Source organism: Anarrhichthys ocellatus, unplaced genomic scaffold (genome assembly GCF_004355925.1).
Source record: "Anarrhichthys ocellatus isolate YVR2014 unplaced genomic scaffold, GSC_Weel_1.0 scaffold35, whole genome shotgun sequence".
Taxonomy (NCBI): Eukaryota; Metazoa; Chordata; class Actinopteri; order Perciformes; family Anarhichadidae; genus Anarrhichthys; species Anarrhichthys ocellatus.
The window spans coordinates 2928213-2939099 of NW_022280065.1; the positions used below are offsets into that span (position 1 = coordinate 2928213).

The 10887-nt window shown below is 41.5% G+C and overlaps 1 long non-coding RNA gene across 1 annotated transcript in view; it reads left to right on the forward strand.

Moving 5' to 3' along the window:
* Positions 1 to 704: 704 nt before the first annotated feature.
* The window catches only part of LOC116393910 (uncharacterized), a 12813-nt gene continuing 2630 nt past the window's right edge, over positions 705 to 10887 (forward strand). The window contains exons 1-3 of the long non-coding RNA XR_004213411.1: positions 705 to 1011; positions 2872 to 2926; positions 5364 to 5610. This is a non-coding gene — a long non-coding RNA (uncharacterized LOC116393910). The remainder of the gene's footprint in view (positions 1012 to 2871; positions 2927 to 5363; positions 5611 to 10887) is intronic.

A 10887-nucleotide genomic window follows, 5' to 3' on the forward strand; every position in this document is an offset into this window, starting at 1 on the left:
CAAGTCTGTCTGTCAAGTCAGTCTCTACAAGCTTCAAGCAACATCTTTGAGATACATGTCAATTGTGGGTGAGAAGCCAAATACAAAGACACGACTTATCACATTGAACCGTCGGAAAATGAGATGTTCTCCTGTAATGTGAAGTCTGCATTTTGTTCATTATTAAATAAGTAAACCTATAGATTACAATTTAAAAAGGTGCTACAAGGATACAATATGACAGCAGAAATTGTAGACTTATACATCCATTATAAATAACCCCAAAGTTGGCCCATGATGTTCGTGATACTGATACGTGCACAATATGACCACTTTAATGGAGAGCACTACCAAAAAGGCTGCGAAAATGATATGATATGATTTACTGACATGTAAACAACTCGCTGTATGTCTGTATCAGATATATAGGGATATTACTATAGCATTATAAAGTCATGCACATCCGCACATACACTGTCTGAAACCCCCTATAGGAATTAGAGTGAGGTTTGGTGGATGAATGAATGATGGCGCCACCATGCACTTCTGCATGCGTCTGTTGGGGGGCGTGAGAGACGCTGCCATAGGTCTCTATTATAATTACATCGGCCGCCTTGCATAATACAACAATCTCAGAGGGTGGGAACAGTGTTACTTCACTGACTCACAAGGGGGTGGGCCTTGGACGGCGTATATGATTGAGGACAAATGAGATGTTAAACCATTTGGAATCAACGGTGGTGGAGATGTAGCCATCGGACAGCCCCAACTCCCCTGTTCGGTGAGGGGAGGACGGGGGCTGTGGATGTGGAGGACAGCCGTGTGACGATATGCGCGGAAAGAAACAAGAAGACCCGTTAGATTTTAAAAAATGGACGGAGCCGGCGGGACGTCACGATGAGCCGTCGCCACAAAGCTCAATACGTCGCTCACGAACGCGCTCATTTGGCTCCCAGTCCGGAGGGACCGCTGGTTACCAGGAGCTCATCCAAGCCCAGTGCAACCCACCTTTCTGCACCTGAGGAAGAAACAGTAAGAACAGTGTTTTGTATTATGAGTGGTTTTGAGTCATACGAGTGTGAGTTTACACCTGCAGGAGAGGATTTACATGGAGAGATCATGCGCGTCTTTAGGCTGCAACACACTGTATTATGTGTGTAACCCGGTTGTGAAATAAGTGAGCATCTACAGGCCGAACAGATGCTTCTAATGGATTTCTCCCAGAGATGCTTGTACTGTTCTCAGACCAGTTTATGGTCTGTAGAAACGGTGTGCAGCAGCAGCATCCGAGATAAAGGCTGAACATCATCTGATGGCAGCAGACGTGTACTTTCACTTGTGGCTGCACACAGTTTTGTTTGGCACTAGATACCACAGTATATGTCCAAGGCGGTTTGCTGAAATCTCAGCATGCGAGTGTGAAGCAGTTCGTTAATTTCAGCAGTGACTTTAGTTGCCGTATACAGTCACGGGGGAGCTGCTGTCTCTCACAAGGCCTTTTGATTAGGTCCCAGTTATCTTTACTATATTAATGTTAATATTGTACCAAGAATGATGATCTGCATTTCCCCCTCTCTCCCATCCTTCTGCCCATTTAACCTACACTTTGATAAGACCCTTAAGAGATGACTCCAAGAAAATACCATACTAATGAGAGTTCTTTTTTTCTTCTTCAACTTTAAGTTGCAACATAGGTTTAGTGTCTTTGATACCAGATCAGCCAAAAGCTCTGTTGTTATTACCATTAGTTCGTGTTGGATGGTAAACACTGTCGCTTTTGCTATAAATCATCACATTGCAGATAAGTGTAATTTGACAGATGTTGCATGGGTCTATAACACCGGCATGTGGCGGTATCAGTGTGGCCCCGGGCGGTGCAACCTTTCCCAGCACAGGGTTGTGTTTGGCCTGTTTGCTGTCAACAGCTTACGCGCTGAAAAGGCTAAGCAGGCGGGAAAGCATGTAAAAAAGCAAAAGATGATTATTGTACATGAACTCAGCAGTGTGCGGCTTCCTGTAGCTTGAGATTACACAGCAGGCTACGTTGCCAGCATAGGAGAGCTCTTACGTAAAGCCTACTTAATCTGTGTGAGTGGATAGACAGACCTCCCTCAACTGCGTGTACAGGTTTTATTCCTACAATTATTAGATCACATTTCTATTGTACTTTATATATCTGTGGGGGATGTATTGCGCCAAACTGTAGCTGAGAAGCCCCGGAGAAATACTACTATATTGTTGGACTTTTTCTATTGTTAAAGTGATAGATCATTTGCTTGAAAAGGAACAGATTTTGCACGTGCAAGGGATTTATTGTATTCTGCCTCATCACTGAACAGCATAACTCGCTTGTGCTTGGCCCAGGCCGGATGACGCAAAGGCCAAATTAGTCGGATGCTCCCCAAAAATGAAGACATGAATCGGGGCTTTATCATGAGCAGTAACCATAACTCTGCATACAACAGGACAGATGAATCCAGGTAAAACATGTACGACCCAGTGTTCTTTGACCTCGCGCGTTATTCTCACAGGTCAGACGGCACATATCTGAGCAAACCTGACACTGCTGTGAAACACAGGTCTATAACATGTTGAAATTTGAAAAGGGGCCGCTGTATGCATGCAGCATCTCTGGAGCCTCATTCTGCTGCAGAGTCAGAGAAGCTGCAGGTGCAAAGCGACCCTGCTGAGCAACATAAACTGGACTAGTTTGGGGCTTTCTGTGACCTATAGGCAGATATCCCACGTAGGGTGTTTTCCTGGGATTTTCAAGAGAAGGAGAGAGAGCGAGATGGAATGTTATTCAGCACTCATTTTAAGGATGCCTTCGAGATTCTACTGGACTTTCTTTCTTATATCCTCAAGTCATTCTTTCTTTTTTTCCCCCACTAGAAAATGACACGCAAAAGCACCAGAAGTGAAGATGAGGGTTTCCTCCAACTTCCAGGTGAATATAAATGATCCCACTTTTTATTTGTCATGGATTCATGGATTTACTATCACCACTAAATCCTTCGCTTGTAGACTGACGACCTGGCATGTGAGCTCTCAATGCAAGAAAATTAGGAAAATCCAGACTACAACATCTTTCTCCCTCTCTCACTCTCTCTCACACACTCTCTCTGTCTCTCTCTCTCTCTCTCTCACACACACGAAAAACCAAGTGACCACGCTGCAGCAGCAGCAGCACACTGTATGGAACTAATTGATTACTCCTGGAAATCATTTTAAAATCCTTTCGGGATCCTTTTTTTGGAAGCGACTTTTCCGCTCAGATTTTCCATCATTTACAGAAGGCTTTTATGCTCCTGACAATCTATTAAAGTATATTTGTTTTCCCACTACACTGCCTAGGTACCTTAAACGAAACCTATAAAGAAATTACAGTTCAGCGGTTCAGAAGTCAGTTTGGACCGAACTAATGCCTTGTTCCCTTTCTATATGCGTTATAGTGGGCTATGTTTTTAGTTTCTCCACACCAAGCTTACTCTTGTACTGGTAGCTGCATGCAGAAAATGCATCAGATATAGATAAGAAAGAAATCAGTTTTAAATGAGTATTTCGTCTCATTTGAGTCGTTCATTTACAGTCAGCATGTGCTCAGTATTTAGTATTTGCTTTAATTCAGGGAAGTTAAAATTGCACCTCACAGAGATCTGAGATCTTGACACACAAATAGACAATACAAATAAATACACAGTTGCAATAATAATCTTAGCTATTACCATAATTTATTGCATTTAGAGGGACAGCGAAATAAATATGGTCTTGTAAAAAACGACCATTGATAATAAATATGTAACAGCTTCAGACATCTAATTCCAATCAATTCGAAAAAGAAAGTCTAATTTTAGTTTTTCAAAAACTTAATACACGCACACACACAAATCGACTTTTCTGTAGCCGGATAATTATATTCAACACAACTATATGTCTCCCTGTAGGGGCAACATGCTGCAGCTCGCCACCCAGATCACCAGATCACATTAGGAAAATAAAGACTGTTAATCACAAATCTAACAATATGCAAAGGCTATATGTGGAATTGTTAATACAAGTATCACTAAAGGAGAATACAAATGCTGTGGAGTTCAAGCCATCAGTAGGAGTGATTGTGAACGTTGAAGTCGTGAGCTCGATCGTGTTAAAATGTGTGTGTCACGGCCTGCAGACGTAAAACAGCAACGTAATCTCCACTAATGGATGTTTCCTTTTTTTCTGGCAAAAATCCAAAGCTTGCTCTGTATAATTCATCCCTCTATGAGCTCTTTCAGAAAGCAGTTGTAAAAAATAAAATGCAGGACTGAAGCATGAAATGATGTGTATAATATCGTTATCTGCGTTTTTAGAGACGCTCTGTGTGCGTTCGTGGCAGTGGCCTATTTTCGCGATGCTACACGAAAGAACACCTTCTCCATAATGGCGTGTGTGTGTGTTAATTGGGCATCACACCTCGCTGCATTAATTGAAAGCCAGCGATGCCAGTGACGTCACTCCCCTCTCACGCAAAAAGCCATTAAATAAAAAAGCGGTTTAGGGGAATATTTTAGACACACACACACACACACACACACACACACACACACACACACACACACAATTATGTATTTGGCTATAGGTGTCTAAATATTTGAGCATTTAAGCAGATAATTATGAATTATGGAAATTATGTCCAAATATAAAAAAATATCTATATGTAAGGAGTTTAAACATTACTTTATAATGTACATTTATTTAATATGAATAAACGCATGCACAACAATTCCCACAAATATACATGTAATCTAATCACAGTGTTTAAAGATATAAAAGAACATGAATGTTAAGGGTCTATCTGCCTGTACAGTTAAAATAATACTGACTGAATACCTTTATAGTGGTAGAGTGGCTACCTCTACTAAAATGAGTTCATGTGTTCAATTTCCAAGGGATTTCCTCTTTCATTCTGCCATACTGTAATATTTTCTTCACAGTGCGATTTGTGTAAATTATTCCACTGAGTGCTATTTCATCCCGAGCTTCTGATGCCCCTCATAAAGACCTTTATTGTTGTTTTCTTTAGTTCACTGGATAGTCGGCTATAATGTGTTGTTTTGAATTCCTATAAGAGCTCATTCACATTTCAGTCATATAAAAGACACTTAATAGCTTGGAAAATGTGTTTTCCCAGCAGTATCCCTTGTGAATCTTTAGTCATGCTTGTTTTTCATCTCATTTCACTGAGGCGTTCTTAACACCATGTAATAAATCATCTGCATTAACACTCCAGATTTATGATTGTCATTATTTCTACTTCTGAAATATGTGCAAATATGAGTAAAGTAGCTTTGTTTTGGTGAATTAGCCCTTTAAGCATTTTTCCCTGTCATTGTTTGTTCTTACAGGTGTGTTGGAGGTGGTGCGAGTGTGTCTGGGCTGCTGGCAGAGAGCTGTGTTTGCAGGCCTGAGGGGTTGTCTGTTATCTTTGGTTATCTAGCTGTATGAGTGATGTACATTTTTCATAAAGCTAGATAACCGAAAGTAACAAGAATCCCATTACACGCCTGCACGGTGGAAGAAAACTCAATGAAAAGCCCAAGAAGACCCAGGAATGAGCCCGGACAATGGACGCTGCCAAACGATGACGTGAAGGTATGATGCTGTGTTACATTAGGGGTATTTTTAGAGGGAGGGGATGGGCATTGGGTGTCTCATAGAGGATCCAGTGTGCACTAGGCAACACAAATAATACATTTTTGAATTGTAACTACAAAAACTTTTAGTTGGTTGTTGAACAAACCACGGTCATACTGTAGTGGTGGGTTATAGCTTGTGCTGCTGTGTGACAAGATGGTAGTGTGTGAATGTTTCCTCATGCCGGCTCTTTTCAAACAACTATCACACTCTGTCCATCAATTGGCGTCGACGGGGACGGAAACATTTTTGACCGTACCAAACATATGCACTTAACTGAGCCCTACAGTATATGTTCTTATAAGATCAAAGCTTCAGCCCTGCATGACCAGTTTAAAGTCACAGTGCAATTGACTTTCATAGCATTGTACTTCATTAATTCATTATTAATTTAATCCCTTTCCTCCTGAAGCGAGATGTTTGGACAGAATAGGAAACCGTTAATTACATTTATGGAGAGAAGAACATGTATAAAAAGTACACCACTAAAGATTCTCTGTTTTTCCAGGAGACAAAAGTAAAATTTTGGACGCAAAATGACCAGATTGTTTTGTTGTTTTCTGCAATGTATCTTTCGATGGGAGCAGGCGCACACATTTGTTATTAGCTTGATCTATTTTGCATTTCAGTGTGACTTTAAGGGCCAAATTCAAGCACCGCTGACTTTTACCGAAACAGCTGACGTTCATGAAGGACCAGCCTTATTTTCCAAGTTCGTTCTCAAGGTTTTAATCTGCTCGGTGTACCAGATTAAAACAAACTGTGTAGCCAAGTTAGACTTTTTAAACAGTGTTTCATACTAAAAGCATTAGAACTGACAGTGGGACTGACAAACATTCCTGCCACCTTCTTATCCAACCCATCTGTAGAGAGGTAAACTGTGTAACATGCCCTCACCCTGTATCAGTTAAAAAAAAAAAAAAATGTTTAGAGATCTAACTGATCACAAATCAAATCAAATTAGGTCTCCTGTGAGGACACGTTGATTTGTTATCACTGCAAGTACAAATAAGTTAAGAATTAAGCAATTATTTAGCATGAGATACAGTTATTTCAAGGAGAAGAAGAGAGTTTAGAAATTCAAAACACTTGGATATCATTTTGAGATACATTTTCTTTAAAAAAAAACCCATTTGATTCTAAGATCCTATAAATCGACACCTTCCTGTATGTCATTTAGGCCTCTCTTTTTCTCCTTTCCTCCCCGTCTCCCTCTCCAGCACACACAAACACGAATACACACGCGCACACACACTCAGGAATCTCTTTGTCTAATTTCACTTTGTTTGGGTAAGAATTTGGCCTCAATCTGTTTCTAATTAGCCTTTATTTTGCCTTTTTAGCAATGCCAGATAATTGGCTAAAATATGCGTGTTTTCATGTTTTCATGCTTGAATCCTTTTCTTTGTGAGGGAAATTTTGTTGTTGTTGTTGTTGCTGTAGTCGTTGGATGAGGCATTACACATGGTTGAAACATGGAGCTGTAGCCCCATCAGCCTCTTTATACACATTAAAAAATACACAAACAACTCTATTTTCGAGTTTCAGGATTTGGATTATTCATAAAAGGGTGATAACATGAATGCCGCTCTTCTGTGGTTTTAGAGAGCATGTCGGACAGAAGCAGTGGTAGTGAGGTGAAAAAAAAATAAAGAACACCTCGAGAGGCAATTAGCTTTGCCATCATTTGGAGCATCTCTCCAATTGATGCTCTTCTGCAGTTTGATTTTCTGCTTTTGCTGCTAAAAGAACTCAATGGGCTTTGTCTCAAACAAGTATGACATCAGTGGGGCACAAGAAGTCACTGAGGAAGATGGGTCGTATGCGTGTGTCATCTTATCTCCCATGTTGCACCTAATTCTGTCGAGTATATTATCTAGAAGCTACAAATCTTTCGAAAATAATGGGCTAGTATGTTTTTATGTACTGAATTGATCTTAAAACTTCCAAATCCTGCATATTAAGCTCTTTAGACACTGCTTATGGCTGCAGCTAAGTTATATTTAAGATTCATCTGGTTTTATTATGTCTTAAAACCTTTTTTGGTGGACAAAAAACAAGTTATAAGCTATATTTCTGTTGACCACATGCTCACATGCGCTTTTTGACACTGTACTTTCCCTCGTCCAAACATGCTTCTTCTCTCTGCTTTCCCCCCTCATTCATTTGATTTTATTCTTTTCGTTTTTTTTCCCAGCTTGGATTCTCAGATGGTTGGTTCTGATTTGTAAGCATTTGCATAATGAATGTCATTTGCATGCTCAGGGGCAGACCATACCATGAGAACGGCTCTGTTGGTTGTTTGTGTGTGTGTGTGTGCGTGTGTCTGTTCATGCATGGGCACACGTGTGTGTTCGTATGTGTGCGGCGTATATTAAGTGCATGTAAATTACACATTTTTTACACAAACAGACCATCACAGGGCGTTGTTTGTTCGCCCCAACTCTGTATACACACTTTGTTCTTCCTCTCTGACGTGTGTGTGTGTGTGTGTGTGTTTGTGTATGTGTGTGTGTCCATGTGGTAGAATTCCTACTCTATGTGTGGTGCATGTAGGGCACCAATCTGACGATCATGCCTCTTTCTGTCTCTCCGCCTCTCTCTCCTGTCTTGGTAATCGTTCAGCAATGTACCGACTAGAAGAATGAAAAATAAGAGACTCCCTCTTCAATCCCATAATCCTCCTCTTCTCCGACCCCTCCCTTGCCAGTTTGTCCTCCTCTCCCACACAGCAAGTCACAGTCCTGCCACCATCTTAGGTGTTAAGACTGGCACAAAATGGCAGCTGAAAAAAGCAGAACGTGGATAGCCAGCTCTGCACCTTCCCCCACTTCGTGTTGGCCCCGATCCTTTCCGCGCCATTGGTTGCCTCAAGACAGTGTTAATTACTGCCAGTGTGTTAATTGTGGAGATCGCCCCAAGAGACATGCGGGAAAGGATGAGATAGGAGGAAACCGTAGAGCCAGTGGCTTTTGAGCATCGGCAAACTGGCATTTTTAAGGGCAGGCTGCGGTTCCTGCGTCGCTTTCGTTGTGCCCGTTGTAAAGCTGCAGACGCTGACGATCGACCATTTTGTGGATTTCCAAGACGCTCTGAAAACTCTTTGGACTGCTCTGTTTCCAAGACAGTAGATTATTCTTTTGATTGCAAAGAGTTATCATTTCTACTGGCATTATTTCTGCATGTGGAGCATTCACATATTATTTACGCTGCAGACAGCTTTGTTTGGTGATGTGGAAGAAAAAAAACACCTACATGCTCTCTGACATCCACAAGGAGCCGTAATTAGCAACATGGCAGTCTTCATAAATCTCTGCTCATTATCACACAGTTTTCTCACACGTGCACGAGACTTCATATTTGGCTTGTAGAATAATATTTTGGACATGTGGCTTATTTGACATAGCAGCATTAACTGTCACTCATTTCTGAACCGAAGGAACATCAAAACTTTGAGATTTTATTTGAATTTTAACAATGTTAAAGACACGTATCGTTACCTTTCCTTTCCCCATTTTGTAGTTGTTGAATGAAAACCATGTGTATCCAACAGGTCATTTCCTAGCCTGTTTTTCAGCTTCATGGTTATGCACTTTTGATGTTGGTACATAACGGGTTTCACAGTCATCCGTTTCAAGAGATGAGATAAATGTCTTTTGGGATTTAACTGGAAAGTACTCTAATTTAATAACCAAAATTAATATAAGTTACTTCTTTTTTTGATGCTGTTGGATGAAAACCCATCATGCCAACCGCTCTGGCCTTTGTGCCTTTGTTATGAAAGGGTTTTACAAATCTGAGAAATGTTTAAACTTTGAGAGAAGCATACAGTCCTTATTATTATTTAAATTATGTTAATTAGGAACTAGGGATTTTTTTTATACTACAGCGGCATTTTAGCCAACCTTTAAGCAGGGGATAAGAAGTGAGTATCTCAGCCTACGACGTATTTTTTTCGACTTGACCGTTGAACTTGCTCCTCTCACGACGACCGGCAGAAACGAGGGACCGACCTATCGGTTCAGAGAGGAAAAAGTGTCGCGGGTGAATGACTGAGAAAGACTGGATGGAGGAGAGGGGGGCAGACAGATGAGGAGAGGGAGACTGCGACAGTGAGATCTCAATAGTGAGAGGCCTTCTTTGTGTTTCTGTGTGAGGTTTATCTTGGGGGGGTGCAGGGGGCACTAAGAAAGGAGGAGAAGAGGAGAGGGTGGGGATCCTATCCCGGGCCCTCAGACAAGCGGCACATTGTCCTCCCCAATGTGTGGCGGCACTTGTGGCGTAACGCCATTATTTAGGCCAGCGGAGGGAAAGGGGGTCTGGAGACCAGCTTAACCAAAACGCCAATTAGAGCCGGATCGTCCTGATTAATGGACGAGGGAGATTGGTAAACAATGCCTGCCATTGTTAACGTAGCCCCCCACCCACCACACATATATACAAACCCCTACCCCACGGGTTTCTTTCACACAGCAGACCCTCCATCCCTACTGCCTCTGACACACACACACACACAAGCAAACGCACACATAATTTGTCTGTCATGCCAGTGCTCAGAGGCCTGCCATTAGCATGCTGCTCTTGTTTTTTTGTTTCTTTGGCAGCCTCAATGTAAGAGTTTGCATTGATCCTCTCATGTAAATTGGCATATTATGTAAATTATAAATTAACTAGTAAATTAACTAGTTTAAGTAGATTTTTTTAACAGAAAATTATAAAAAAAAAAAAAAAAAAAAAGCTCACATATTACAACACAAATAGTAAATGATATGAAAAAAAGGATTACAGTTGAAATTTTAAAGATATGCCCTAATGTATTTAACATGCACATGAAATTACACATTGCAGTTAAGTTCTACATGGAGCGATGAAACTGAGGCGTCTTTCATCAAAAGCAGCGCTGGGCTCATATGTTAATCACACACCATGCGATGCTTGGCTCTGCATTTCAATACGTCCTACTTTATTGTTTTTTTTAAGCATATGCACTGAATAATTAGCCACCACACAGTCCAATCAGGGGCATGCCAATGTGGGGTTTCCATGGCGACCCCATCAGTTCTTACCCCCCACCCCTCCACTCTTCCACCCCCACCTCCTCCTCCTGCCTGGCTGCAAACAGGACGGTGAAAATAAAGCGTGGGAAAAAACACTTTGGTGGCTCAGACAATAATAGTGGGGGTGAGGAGGGGGGGGGGGGGGGGGGGGGGGGGGGGGGGGGGGGGGGGGGGGGGG